Source organism: Cuculus canorus, chromosome 3 (genome assembly GCF_017976375.1).
Source record: "Cuculus canorus isolate bCucCan1 chromosome 3, bCucCan1.pri, whole genome shotgun sequence".
Taxonomy (NCBI): domain Eukaryota; kingdom Metazoa; phylum Chordata; class Aves; order Cuculiformes; family Cuculidae; genus Cuculus; species Cuculus canorus.
Window position 1 is genome coordinate 48,681,703 of NC_071403.1, and position 15,325 is coordinate 48,697,027.

The 15,325-nt window shown below is 41.6% G+C and overlaps 1 long non-coding RNA gene across 1 annotated transcript in view; it reads left to right on the forward strand.

Annotated features, from left to right (window-relative positions):
• Positions 1-14,940, forward strand: part of LOC128851776 (uncharacterized) — a 58,438-nt gene extending 43,498 nt beyond the window's left edge. Inside the window, exons 2-3 of the long non-coding RNA XR_008449218.1 lie at positions 1,588-1,666; positions 3,687-14,940. This is a non-coding gene — a long non-coding RNA (uncharacterized LOC128851776). The remainder of the gene's footprint in view (positions 1-1,587; positions 1,667-3,686) is intronic.
• The last annotated feature ends 385 nt before the right edge of the window (positions 14,941-15,325 follow it).

Consider the following 15,325-nt stretch of genomic DNA (forward strand, 5'->3'; position numbering starts at 1 on the left):
GGAGTGATTTGTCCGAGGCCACAGAGCAGCTCACTGTCAGGGCTGCTCTTTTCTTCTAGTGCCGTGTCCACTATACCTACCTGCCTTTAAATCTCTGAATTCATCTTTTAATCTGTTGGCATTCTCAAAGATTAAAAAAAATTACTTTACTGGACTTGAGGAAACTAGATGATCTCTGAAGTGGAAAATATCCAAGAATATGACAGGTGCTTGTAAAATTAAGTTGGGTTATTTAATGTATCCCTAACAGCTGTATAAAGAAATACAGCAACCCTGGATCCCTTGCCAACATTTCATAATGTATGACAGACTTATGGTGAAGGACAGGAGAAAAATGTGAATGATTTTGCTTCTTACCACAAAGATTTGCCAGTGCTTGATATACAGTAATAAGTGGTGAAACTGCATTCAAGGCTCAGCAGGTTGGGCATGACTTTGGAGTTAAAACTAGGAAGCTGTCTTGTAGGTTTAAACAGTGGAAGAGTGTTTTGGGATAGAATTTGACTTCCTGATGATAGAGTGACACTAAAAAGCTCAATAGTTGATCCTGCGAAAACAAGGTGCAGTTTTGGCACAGGTGGTTTTTGAACAAAGGCGCTGTACTTCCCAGTGCTGTGAACTAACCTGTTCTCTGACAGCTGATATAAATAAATGAGGCTGAAAGATATGGCACATGGCAGTGTGATGGATGCACTCAACTGCCCCTAGCCAAACCAGCAACATTTTGGCTCAGGTTCCAGAGGAGGTAAAGGCCTGCCCATAGCCAGGCCAAGAACTCCTCCAGGAACCCCACAAATTACACAGTGAACACTTATAAACTGTAGGACTAATGAGCCTTGTGCATACTTCTGCTATTGTATGCAATTTGACTACAAGTCCAACACTTTTATCCCCTAAGTATGGCAGCCTAAGTGAGCTTTCCTTGAGCTCTTCCTGCTAGGCAGTGTGGCTGCATGATCTCCCCTTGTGCTGGGACACCTCTCAAGGGTGTTCCTCGAAGCAACGAGATCTTTTACTGATGATGGATTGCTGGTGAGCCCTATTTGTGTCCTCCATGGATGGCAGCTGGACTGCATGCCATGCAATTCTCCTCTTTAGCAGGGATTACTTATTTAACTTCCATAAGTAACATTTTAAATACAATTATTAATTTAGAGTTACAATATTGCATGATTTAGTATGCAATTTGCTTGGCTTTCTTAGCATGAATATCCAGACTTGCTGAAGCACTGGGCTACAAGCTGAGAATTTCCGCTTAAAACTTTCTCAGTGTGTACAACCTGCTTAGTCAAAACAGGGTCTCCAGAGTCAACAAGACCCAGAAGGTACAGAGGCTTCGTGGAGACAGACTATCAACACCAGCTGCACTAAGGCAAGATAAAGACCTGTTTGAAAGGGAGCAAAGGAATCCAATGAGGAACAAGAGAACCCAAGGCTCAAATATTACTACTTGACTGAACCATCAGATGAGGGGTGGCAAAGTAGTCTGTAAGGCTATAATTACCCAGTGATTTCTTTGTTTGTGCTGACCTCTCTCTCTGGAGCTGACCATGCTGCTGTATCTTTCCATTAAATGATTTATTTTAGGAGATCCAATGCCTGAGAGTCTGCTTCGTGAAACCTTGGTTCTGAACTTTGGAGCAAACACCTGATGTCCAGATGAAAGGTAAGTGAATTCTGGAAACGTATGACAGAACTTTGAAATCTTAGCTAAGTGACATGGAGAATGCACATATAATCCGTCAGATATAAACACGTATAATCCCTTACCCTCTGTATCTCTTACCCGTAAACAGTTGACCAGGTCTGGGATTAGGACTGTATCCAGCCACTTCTAGGCTTCTCTCTGAAAAGGAGTTTAGAAAGCAAGAGTGTCCGTTCTGAACCCTGTAACTTGACTGCAGGATCTCTCTTACATTTCTGAATCCCCAGTCCCTGTGGAAATCACTCCAAATTGATTCTAACCTAATTTTTCCTCTGTATGTTTTTCCCATGTATTAAATAATAGCATGACCTTGCATTTGAACTCTGGTAAATAATACTTCTATCTAAATATGGATTTTATCCTACAAAGCTCATTTATGACAGGCGGAATAGAGGACTGAGTGGGTCATCCTTAGATGATACTGACACTGCTTTCAAAGAGTCTGTTTGTGAAGAATTCTTCTCATCTGACTTGTAACAGGCATCAAATCCCTGCTTGTAGTCTGAGTCCTCTCTGTAATGGTGGGGTGACTCCGTTTATTGAGCAAGAGGACCCTTCAGAGGGCGATTCATCCTGTCTGCCATAGGCATCTGTCTTAGGAAGGGATGAATCCCTCTCTGGAGGGATCACTCTCTCCACTGAGTATAAAGGGAACCCAGATGACTAGTCCTCTCCTCTATTATGGCTGCCTGAGCTTTCAGGGAGTTAAAACTAGAGATCAGTCCCACATCTTCGTGTCCTCCTTCATGTTGCTGTCAGAAATAGTAGAACCCACCAGGGGCAGCTGACAGTCTGTGCTTACAAGAGTTGCACACTCCAAGTTTTAGGACTAAGTCCTATGTCCCTCTCCCAACTGTTTCCAGAATACTGTTAGCTTCATTCCTGTTGAGTTTCTTTACAGCCTCAAGGCAGGCTGCTAGGTATAGGAATATTTTTTTTTTGGTGTCAAAATAGAATTTTTTTTGGAAAATGAAGAGAACACAGCTGCAACAAAACAGAGAGACAGGTGGGGATGTCTGTATTTTTAAAAACTGCAGATGTGTGTATGTATACGTAGAACTGCTCAGGTGAGCCAGGATGCATGGATTAATCAAAACCTACTCCGAACACAATTTGAGTGTTTAGTTTGATGTTATATTTGTAATCAACACTCTGGTGGTTTTATTCTGCTTGGAAAATTTCAAATGTGGTATTTGGCTTTGTTTGGAATGAAGACAGGTTTTTGGGTTTTTTTTTGGAACAGAATAATTTCCTGCAAAAGAAAATTTGGACTCTCAAAGGCTCCAAACCTCATGTAGATAGTTTTATCCTGCTGCTCTATTCTTGGTGCAATATTTATCTTCCTTCTCTATATACTGTGCACGGCAGGGCCCCAGTGCCTTGTTGTGCATGTGTTAGGGGAGCCTTGGTTCTGGCTGAGAGCTGCAGATACCATCCCATTAAAATTAATAAACATGAACAGTGGAGGTTCCTGGAGAGACTACGATAAACATTTAACCAAACTTATTCTCTTTTAAAATGTGTCAGCCCTCAAAAAAAACAGTGTCTTCACTATCTCATCCTTCATGCTTTTCTATCATGTCTCTGTCATGTGCTGAAGTTACTCATTTGCCTCTCAGCCCACTTTCCTCCTCTTGTCACACTTACAAGGTGACTGACACCTTTTCTTGTCCTTCACCAGCTGACGGTTCTTAAACCAGGCTTTGCTTTCTGTGCCTCACCTTGGGGGAACTGCCATGTATTCTCAGGGTGCACACAGGGATGCAGGTGTCTTCTACTCTAGAAGTGTCGAGTGATGTTAGGTGGGTGTAGTGATTCAGAAATAGCTTCTTCAAAAGGAAAATACGCATTGTTCTTATTCTTTTATTAAAAAATGAAAACACACTTTTTAAAACATTGTTTATAAATGTGTGCTGTTTGTAAAAGCAATAGAGGTGTGTGTACATAGTCCTAACCCTTGACCTTTAATCTTTCCTTGCAGATTTTTGGAAGTTCTCCTCCACTCCGCTTGCAGCTAGCATTCTCCCCCTGGTTCCATGCGTTCCCTCACTTGCCAAGGAGCTGCATGTGACGGTATATGAGCAATCCTCCTGGTGACATCCAATCTCCCCTGCTGTGTTCCAGACTCAGGATCCTGCAATAATTTAGCATCTTTGTTTCTAAACTTAGCTTAGGAAGTATTAAACTGTTGTTAGCATGAAGACAGCCAGCTCCAGGAAAGACTTCTTTTTTTTTTCCCCCAGGGGCTCTTATGTTTCTTACTGTGTAGCTTTTCCTTGTTGCTTCTTTTAACAAGCTTTTGACTTTGCATTGAGGCAGGAGAGTATATGCTTACTGGATACATGAGACTTACAAAACACATATAGAGAAAATTCTCACCTCCCGTCTCCTCTCCTGGGGCTAATGGCTGGTAAACCAGGAGATACCTCCATGGTGAAGAGAGTTGTGGTAGGTTCATCCGTTCAGATGTTGTCCTACAATGAACCCTAGTCCTTCCCTCTTACAGTCTTCCCTTGGAGTTAGTCCTAGGTTAGTCCCCTATTTTTGTAGGTGGTAGCCATTCTGATTCCACCTGTTGGAAATCCCCAACAAGAAAGGATTCTTCTTGTGCTATAGCCACTTTTCCATATATTCACCTATTGTGTCCTCCTTTTCCTCCTTCTTCCACACCCACAGTCTCTGCCTCTGAAACCTTCTGACCTGAGAGGGACCTGAAGGAGAAGAGTTGTGACAAGGTACCCACACTGGGAAACTGCTAAGAGGTTGTATCTGCCATGGTTTTGAAGTCAGGACAGAAGTGCTTTTGTCTTGGTGAGAAGAGTTTGTAAAAGCTAAAATCAGCCCCATTTATGGAGGTTCTCTTCCCCTGGGTAGAACTTGGACCCAAGCTTCCTTGGGATTTCAAACTGCATGAAACAAATCTCTGGAGAAGCCAGTGGTGGGTGAGAAAAGGTCTGATGTGAGGCAGAAAGAAAAGGAAGTCTACATAATTAGATTTAATAATAAATAAATAAGGTACCAAACAGACCTGAAGCAGCAGCTGAGACTTTGGAGAAACTTGTCACATGTATTGTCATTTTTTTTTCTCCTGAGGGGGAAAAGAAAGAAAGTGAAAAAAAATCAAGGGAAGCAAAACATTTCCTTTGCTTTGCATATTACAAAAGGCGCCAAATGTGGAAAAGAAGAAGAGCAAGTAGGCTGATAAGAGTTTTCATTTCATCCCCCTCAGGGTGCCGACTTACCAGTGGTAACCTCGTGGTCTGCTGATGTCATTCACACAAAGCAGTTACTTCTGAAGAGACAGGTTTCCTCAGATTTTACCATCTGAGGAAAAAATAGAGGAAAAAATTGTTTGAAAGGGAAAAAAATGTTAAGGTGTCTGTGTTTTACCAAAAGCCTTTGTAGGAGGTTATTAACTTCAAAAGAAAACTAAATTTATCGTAACTTCTCTCCCTCCCTGTGTTTCTGAAAAGAGTCCTTGCTGTGATTGTCTGAGCCATTAAGTGCTCCTGGAAGGGTGACCAAGTCCTGTGCTCCCATGTCTGTGTGCTTACTGATTTATAAACCTCTCTGTAGGCAGAAAGAAGAAGGGGAAATTTCCCCTTTGGTGGCAGATGGGCTCCAAAGGCTAAAATACAATTATTATGCAGACTCTCAACATGTAAAAAATGGTAGAAAAAAGTCCACCTTTAAGGTCCGAATGAGGGAAAGTTTTTTCTCAAGCTCTCAAGGGAGCAGAGACTTCATCACCCCAAACTTTTTCTTCTTTTTGAACAATGATTTCTGAAAGAAAGACAAGGTTTAAAAGTAGCTTCCAGAGATGAGCTATGGGTGCCACCTGTTCATTTTGAATGTTAGCCCAGGATCCACACAAACCTGCTGCACTCGCCAGGTACCTGTTGGACAATTTGAAGAAAAGCTTTTTAAAGTGTCTGCACTGTGGGACTGGCAGAGGAGAGATTCATGTTTTCTTTTGCATTGCACTACTACCCATGCTCCGAAGGAGGCAGGAAGGTGACTGGACTGCTCACACCATTGCTGATGCAAGAGAGTTAATCTGGCATGAAGCAGAAGGTGGAAGATTTTATAAAAGCTCCTGCCATGTGGTGGTGGTTTCTGGTGCTCAAATACACATTTTCTACAAGTGTGACACGTGCTGGCATTGTCTTCAAGAAAACCTTCTCCTCCCAATGCCCTGATCAGATCTCCCTGCTGCTCTGGTCCGTATGAACTTGATCTTTATGTTCCCTGTCAATGCCACAGTTTGGCAAAGCTCACCTCTTCATGTTCTAGTCCTTCTCTCCTTGCAGCAGGTAGACTTGTATTTGGTGGCTAGTGATCTTTTCAGGAGATACAGTTTTGGGATTAGCCAGTCAGTGCTGAGCAGTGCTGATGGAAAGAGTGCTAGGTTCACTGTTGGCAGGGAGACAGGTTGTTCTGCACACACTGTTCAGACTCAGCTGGATGCTGTCGGCAAGGCTGGGTTTGGTGCTGTAGAGCCTCGCGGTATGAGGTGAAGCTTCAGGCAGTTTCAGCGTGAATGAACACTCAGCTGTGCCCGACCTGGCAAGTGCAGGGTGAGAAAATTCACGAATCCTTTCCTAGGGACACAGGTATTTCAGCTTGGATGCATGGCTTCCAGTCAGCATCTTGAGCCCTGCTAGCTACTTGGAAGAGGGCATGCAAGAACAGGAGACCAAACTGGATGGGACTGGAGGGAAGCAGGTCCCAAGGTGGCAGGAGGGACGGCAGGGTAGCCACTGCAGTACTTGCTGCCTGTAAGAAACCTGCACTGGGCAGGAGGACAGCAAGGGAAGCATGGAAAACAAAATAAACTGTGCGCCGGTTAGTGCTCGCCCCTGCTCCAGAGCGTGCCCCACGTAATTCCAGCTGTGTTACTTGATGTGTACTGGTGCACGTGACAGCCCAGCTGGACTTGGTGTTCTCTGTGTCTCTGAAGTAATTGAGGTACTTAGGAAATGGGTAGTTAAAAAGCCCACATATCCCTGAAGTAACCTTAGCTGCAAAATAAGTCACTTAATTAGCATACAGTAGATACTTATTGTTAAGTGAGAATGCCATCCCCTCCTGCAGGGATTTGAGTTAAACATGGTGATTGATAAATTGTTATATTCACACAGTGTCACTCAGTGATATAATCATGGCTTTTGTAAATATTTAGTCAAGAGAGCAATCCAGCTGTTCCCAGCCAGGTTTCATCCAGTGTCAGCCAACGTTCAGTGCTGCTGATTTATTTCATGTGTTGCTTAAGCCCTGAGTAAGATCACATTTTTATGAGTCTCGAAATACCTATGGTAATAAATAGTGAGAGTGCCAGAGCTAATGACAACAGCAGAAAAAATTATACAGAAAGATATTACCCTGGGCCCAGAATATGGCCAAGTACTTAACCATTTGTAGTTTTTCAGGACAACTACTTAGCAGCTTTTGTCTAGATTTATAGCCAGGCAGCCCTCAACAGATGCCATTGAAAATGAAAGCTGAGCAGGAACAATTTTTCGAAATGGTTCTAGCATCTCCCAAAGCTTGACTTAGCTGTTGAAGAGGTCTGAGGTTTAAAGCAGTGTTGGACAAGGATTGGAAATGCTGTTTTCCAAAGGATTTCAAGATTTTGAAATTTACCCTAAGTTCAATTTAGAATGAAAGCCCCAAATTTAGAAATTTCTCCTGACAGAGGAGGACTCCAGGAAGGATTCACTTCGACTCAACTGTGCTGGTTTTGCTATGCAATACAATACTAGAAAGTAAAGAAATACAAGTATGTTTAAAATGAGAAGTCATTTTGACATGAAATACTGACACTGTTAACTCTGAAGGTGCCGAAACCTGGCACATTCATGGTGTTGGAGCTTTCTTGGTCTTTTTTTTGCCTAAAACACATTTCTGCAAAACTGACATTTTTGTGAGGCATTTTGGTTTTAATGAATCTATATTTTCTGATATGTCTTTTCTGACCATGTTCTCGTTTGAAGAAACACCCATACAACTTTTCCTCACTCATCTGTCTCACTTTTATTCTGGGAACTCTTCAGGAATAGCTTTTGTTCTCATGTCAGTTCTTTGTTGAGGAACTGTCTGTTGTGATGTCCTACACGCAAGACTTGGAAGTTATTCATAAAAAAGGAAAGTTTAAAAAGGATGACACCCAATTTGGGTTGTATTGCGTATTTGAGATAGCATGCTTCTCCCACAGGACAAGATGGTAGATGCTGAATTTAACTTATTCCCAGTAAAAATCCTCTTCTGTGACCCATATAGACACCTCTTACTGACAACAGAGGAACAAATTATCTTTGCTGCCAAAGTTTCATTTGCAGAAAATTCAGCTTTTTGTTCTCACTTTGCAATTTATGTTCTTTCTTGTTCAGAAGCAGGTCATAATGACAGGGTGTTCCTAATTTTCCAGGGAACGTGGACATTTTGAAAAGAAATGCAGTATTAACGGTGGGCTGAGTATCTGCAAGAAAGTAAGCTTAGATCAATACACGCAGTCTTTTGCTAAATTGGATCTTAAAGTATGGGGGAACAACAGACTCCAGGAGTGGAAGTAAAGTCTAGGAGATGCCTGAAAGCAACTGTAGCTCACTGAGAATGAGGTAAGGTCGTCCTACAGCACCACAGCCAGAGTGAAGCAGAGACTTTTATTCATTGAGTGCATGGAAACATCTGAGGCAGAGGAAAAGCTATTTCAAATGAGCATTAGCATGCCTGTTGGTACTCTCAGGCTGATATCAAGGGCGCCCTTGAGCTCCGAGCCAAGTGGAGGTACACCCCTTGAGAACCTGAGGTGACAAAGTGCAGGTGGAAATGCTGTTCAAATGTATATTTAATGGACATGGGGATAAGCTGTGTTCCAGCCAGCGAAGGTAAAAAAAAAAGAGCACACAAAACCCCTCTAACAACATCTTATGGTCGATAGCACTAATGGGAAGTAGAACTTAGAAGCCAATAAAATTAATCTAAAGCCAACAAATTCAACTGCAGAAATGAGTGGATGACTAGCAATTTTTAAGCCAGCTGCCCAGTGTGTCTTTTGTGTTCCCTTTTTGTGCCTGAGATGTGGGGGTAGTAAAGAAACTGGAGTGTTCTGCTGCAGAATCCAGCTCAAGTTGTGTGAATTTGTTTGTTTTTGTCGTCTAGGCCTTCATTCTGATTTTCATGGTAGCTAAAAGGGAGTTATGCAAATCAGTACAGAAGCAGAGATTGCTCTTTGCCATTTTCTGGCAATAATCACCATTTTCTGACAATAATCACTATTTTCCAACAATAATCGCCATTTTCCAGTAACTGAGAACTATAGGGACAATACTTCAAATTTTCATTGTCAGCAAATGCATTAAAAATGCTAATGCTAGTCGCCTTAGCCATATTTATCTGGTTCTTATGAAGGCTCCTTCATGCACTTGCAGAAGTTTCCCGGTGTGAACCAGTTCTTGCTTCCACATAGAAGCTGAGAATTTGGGGTTTATTATTCCCATCCAGCCATGATGTGAAGTCTTCCCACTCACTTGTTTTTTGTGGGCTAATATTCACCAAGGTTGGCGTTCGTCTCACCTAACTGTAGTTATTAAAAAATTACATGGTTATCTAAGTGAGTAGGCTGGGCTGCCTCTGTAGTCGATGATGAGACTTGGGTACGATGATTCATTCCATCCTCCCAGGTATCACCCTCTGGAGGTGCCCAAGTCTCCACAGGGAGACAGATGGCTAAGGTTAGGTGAGGTGAACCTCAGCCCCAGTGCTCAGCAATAACTTCTTGGCGTGTGCCCAGGACACCTGGGGTTCCCTGGGGAAATCACCCATCCAAGCGCTAGTCAGAACTTGCACCTTTTAGCATCCAGAATTAGAGGAGTGCATATGCTTTCTTTCGGTCCAGTGTACTTGTATGCTTTGTGTGAAATAGAAAAGACTTTGCCCCACGTTTGACCTACATACTTACATACAAATACCGCCTTAAATTACATATTCAATATTTTTTATACATCTGCTGTCTGTGTGAACATGCACATATTTTCTGCATAATAATATTCAGATATATGGTTCTCTATGATATTTTATTATTAAAGTGCTGGCAATATGCTCAAAGCTTTTAAAAAATACAGATAAAGGCAATTCATGTCAGAAGGAGGTTGTAACAAAGGTGAACATTAGATTCATAGGGAGTGAGAGACCAGAAGATTCTGGCTTCACTGTTTGTTTTTCCTGTGTTGCACTGTGGGTGAGGTGAAGTGTGTAGCTGCCCTCTCAGTGGCTTTTGGACTGGTTGGCCAGCTTCAACCAAATATAACCAAAGAGCAGGTTGTCTGAAGAGATAAAGCTCTCTGAAAAAAGGCAGCTATTTAGAAAAGATTGTGCCTTCACTGAGGAAAAGGTACAATGTGAGGCAATGTTAGGCTCTAAAGGATCTGCACAGTAATCCTGTGCAGAAATCCTACCGTGGGAAGAGCATCCCCTGTCACTGGTATTGTGCTGAACCCTAGGGAACTGGGCAAGGACACCCACAGGAAGCAACACATTGCTGATTTTGTCATGCAAGAAACATATTTTATGCTAGTAGTGACCTTTACCTTTGAATCTTCTTTAAGAAGGGAAGATTTTAAGAGTTCTCCCCACTATGGGAACAAAGCTCATTAACTGGGAGAAGGAGCAGTGGAGGACAGAAACAAGAGGTGAAGCTGAGTGCTGGTAGAATGAAAGTGTGAAAACAAGGAGGAATTAAGTATTCCTACAGGCCCCTGCCATTTTCCATGTGCAGAAATATCTATAATTTCTGTTCAACATAACCTTAAGATGAAAAATATTTTTCCTTAGGTATTATGTTCCTGGTTAGTCTTAATTGGTGAGTGCATCTCTCATGAGCTCTGCTTTGTGGATTTTTACCTTGTGCTCTGTGATAGCTCCCAGTAGCTTTGTAGGAAGGAGTAAACCTCTGTCACCTACTTCAACATGCTTTCAAGATACAGCTTTATCAGCTTATGAGAAGAGCTGCTAGGTACGACAGTCAGGAAAAGCAGAGGAAAGAATTTGTTGGCCAAATATGTCAGTTCCTGTCCTGGGCATTCTATGAATATAGCTTTATCAACATGCTTTATCAACAACAGGCAGACCCAGGGTACAAATAGTTTCCATCTCTGTCTGCTGATGGTAAGAATTAGGATTATCTTTATCAGATCTGGAACATGCCTCTGATGCACCTAATGTCTGTTTTGGTTTTAGTGCCGATGCAGACTTCTGTACTAGCTTGTGTCTGTTCTGAAGATAAGAAGAGAGGAGCCAGGTTTCTAATCTGAGATTTTCTTACCACATTTCCTTAGTCTTTTCTTATTACATTCTTTTAGCACAGGGACAGGTAGACTTGGGTTGTTGAATTGGGTGGGTTGAAGCACATGCTGTTCTTCTACCCCACACATAGCCTCAGCTGTCCCACGGGGCTCTGGGTCATCCTATGCAATGCAGGTTGCTCAAGACTATGTGTGCAAGGTGCTCTGTGGATCTCTTTCCAGTTCAGCTTGTGGCCTTTTAGGCAAGCTGTTTACTCTGTCTTGCTGCTATTTTGGACTTCGGTCTTCCCAAGAAGCCTTTCCAGGGAAAGCTGAGGGAGAAACACACACCCTGGAAGATGACAGTCATGGCAGATGTTTTCAGTGTGCCTGCCCACATGCCCTGCAGTAGCCTCTGGACTAGTGGAAGCTTCCTGATCAGTGGAAGAACTGGTTGGATTACAGACTGTAGGAAGCAGAAATGTCTGCAACATTCTTCTATGTTTTGTATTCCCCTCAGACACATCTTGAGTGATTTCTCAAGATTGTATCAGCCAACATGCTGCACTTGCAATTGGTGAGGTGTATCACTAGTTTTCATCTTTCTCTGAAATGTAAGGTACTGGCCACTAGATTTGATTTACAATTAAATGGTAAATTCTACAGTATATTCCCAGGACCCTGGAAGTGATAAGTCATTTGAGCTGTATTTTTAATAGATTGTTATAAATCATTTTTTTATTGCTGTAATTGAATGAGGTGCTTTAGAGAAACAGAAGATTGTACGTTCCTTGCCCCTAGGAGTTTGCTTGCTAAGTACATCTTGAGGTACAAAAGGTACTTTGTGTAATTTTATGCAGTGCGAGCCCTTGCTACTAATGACAGTGCTATAAATGTGGCCCATATCCTGAAACAACTTAATGTGTGCTTAACATTGAGGATTTAGCATGCCTCCGGATGAGTATGGTGATTCATGCTGGAGAATACAAAAGACTGCCTTGTCTGTGGCACCACCTGCCCTTCTGCCAGACACGACTGCCCTGCCGCTAAGTTAACAGATGCAAGGGTGTGCTGGCTTCAGCCCTGCTGCAGCTCACAGCCCAGCAAATTAGCTCAGGACCTGTGAACAGCTATGCTAGGTCAGATCAAAGGTCTATCCAGTCCAATGTCATCAGGTTTCTGACAGTGACCGGGGAAAGAGCAGAAGGAATAGGGCAAACACAAAATGAACCATTCTCTGGCATATTATCCCAGCTTCTGACAAAGAGCATTTTAGGGACTTTATGAGACAAAGTTTTTTTTAATGGGCTGGTGGACCTATCTTCCATGAGTTTAAGCTTAAACTGAAATCGATGTATTTGCAGTGTGGTCGTATCCAGCCTGGTTAATTCAATTCTGTATTTTCATCTTCCCTTGATGCATCTTCAGATAAGCATCTGTGGCTTAAAGCTGTGGTATAGTGTTTGCTAGAGCAATTTCATAGCAGCTGCATTCCACCACAGAGATAGGTCCATTTTGGTGGTAAGCGATCCTTAGATTTAAATAATCTATAATTCTTTGGAGCACTTTTTGGGCTTGTAAAAGGTGTTATACAAATCAATGAATAATTTTCACTCACCATTGTTTGTAATATATTCTTAATCCTCAACTGAAAATAAAAATTCTTTTCCTATTGATTTTCTACTTTTATGTTTTTCCAAATTGATTTTTCCTTTTCCTAATGGAGCAGAAACTAACATATCTGGATTTCAGTTACTTCACCCTTTCTGCTTCAGCATCGTTTAGGATATCAGAAGGAATAAAACCAGCTCTGATGACTAGTATTCATTCATTAACTTCAAGGGAGCTGACACTATTTTAATCCATTTTAAGGGAGAGTGTATCTTTTGGGTTTTTAAATTTCATCAGTAGATTTGTAGGTAGTCTCAAACAGGTATTAAAGAGACACGTATAAATAGATTATGACTTGTGAAGATGAGGTGGGAGAATTAAGCAGAGTTTAAAGTAGGCCAGTTTGTTGGGTTGCAGAAGCATGGTTTGAAGCTGTCACTGAAAATGTGGTCAGGGTTTTGCAGGGTTTTGAGAATGTGTTTCCATTTCTGCACACCATGACCCTTCTACATTCATCTGGAACAGCAACAAGCTAAGTATTCTTATGGTATTTTCATTTCAGCTTTGATCAGGAAGAATCACAGTTGTCTTGAAATACCCCATTTCTGTCCAAGTATGAACCTCAACTAGGGGATTGGTTTTGTAAAGATGGCAAGCATTCCTTTCTATTCAGGAGACTGAACGGGCCTTTGAGCACCACGTGGCTGTGAAACAACCTGAGAACTTCTGAAATGTTTAGCCTGAAAAAGTTGTGAAAGACTAGATTATTCCCTCAAAAGAAAGAGTGTTATCTGAAATAAATAGTGTTATCAGCTTCTGAATCAATGTTCATTAAGAAGATCAACTATGGTTGGAGGCTTAATACAGTGACTTAATACAGCCACGGCCAGTGACTACAGGATAATAGTTCACACTACTGTTGAGAAAAATGAGATTAAAGACCGCTGAGAAAAACTAACTTTTTTTTTAATTCATTGGATCTTACGAAATTCAGCCCAGGGTAGAGAGAGACAGAGAACTGGCTGAAACAGTCCCAGAAAGTTTAGTGTTTATCCCCATAAGTCCTGGAGGACAGGAGAGGTTCTGGAGGACAGAAAAAGGACAGAGATAATACCTATCCATAACAAGGAGAAAAAACTGAATCCAGGGATTTGTAGTCAAGTCAGCCACCTGCCAATACATGGAACAACAATCAAACAATCGATCGTAAGTACCTCGAGGATAATGAGGATATGAGCATAACAGCCAGCAAGGATTTGTCAGGAGAAAATAATCTGAAACCAATCTCTTTTCCTTCTGAGGCAAGACAACAGACCTTTCGGGTAGGAAAAAGGCAGCGGGTGTCACGTGTTCTGATTTTAATAAGGCTTTTGATGCTATTTTACAAGATATTGTCATAAACAACCTGGAAAAAAAACCAGGATGAGAAAAAACAGTTATCCTAGGTCAGTGCACAGCTGGATGACCAGCTATAGTCAGAGAGCATTTATTAATGATTAACTGTGAAACTGGAAGGAGGTCTTGAACAGGGTGCTTTCACTAATGACTGGGCTGGTGGAAAGTAGGGAGTTATTGATCAGTTTGCAAGATGTCTGCGAGCAAGATGGAGAAGGGGTTCAGAATGGAAAACAATTTGGAGAAGTTGGAGGAGTGGACTGGACAGACTGGGGCACCGGCAGCTGCAAGGCTCTCTGCTGAGGCAGGAACACTTAACGGCACTAATGCAAGGATAGGAGGTGACTGGCTAAGCGGCTGTCCTGAGGAGGAATATCTCGGTCTTGGAGTTGATCGTCTTAGAATAAGTTACACATGAGGTATGACTCAATAGAACTGCACGTTTATGATGAAATAGAAACATGATCCATGAGAGAAGATCGAACAAATTTGGGTTGCCTAAAATAAAGAGGAAAGAAGGATCATGGTAAGTCTTGCAAGGTGACTGAAAAGAAGAAAGAAATAATCTTATTCTCTTTGTCTGCTGGGATAAGGGGTAATGGACTTTAACTGCAGTGAAAGACACATAGCTTAGATGCCAGCAAGATCCTTCTATGATAATGGCAAAATGGGGAAATAGGCTGCTTGGAAGCTTACCAAATGCCCACCACTGGAGGTTAGACAGATATCAGTCCAGAGTGATGCAAGTCTAGAAATTTAATTTCTTTGCATTTTAGTCCAGATAAGCCTACCTTGTCTATGAAGAGCTAAGATTTTCTCTGTTCCTCAGTGTCTTACAGAATATTGTTAGCATTTAGCATCAGTTAAAATGGCAGTCTTACGATTTGCTCTCCACCTTTGCTCAGACTTATCCATTAGTCTTGATCCGGTTAAATAAATATGGTTTAGCTGCACTCCACTGAATAAATGTTCTTTCTTTCTTTCTTTCTCTGTATGTATGTCTGTACATATATAATATCTATATATATATTTGAAATTATGATTCCATTTATCCAAAGTTTTTGGGATTTATTGATTTTTTTAACAGTGTTTAAATTACATCCACTTTTATGGAGACAAATCTGTTGAGGAATTAAACAGCAAAGTTTGCTCCAATCTATAAACATGACAGGGGGATGATTTCCTCTCATTTGCTAAATATACAGCTCCTTAGTTGGAGACATAAATAAGAATGTTGCCTAAGTAGGTCAGATTTGAGCTAGGGCTTTTCAAAAGACATGAAAGCACCCACCGTGAATATGCACTTCAAAGCCAGAACCCATTTTTTTGTGCA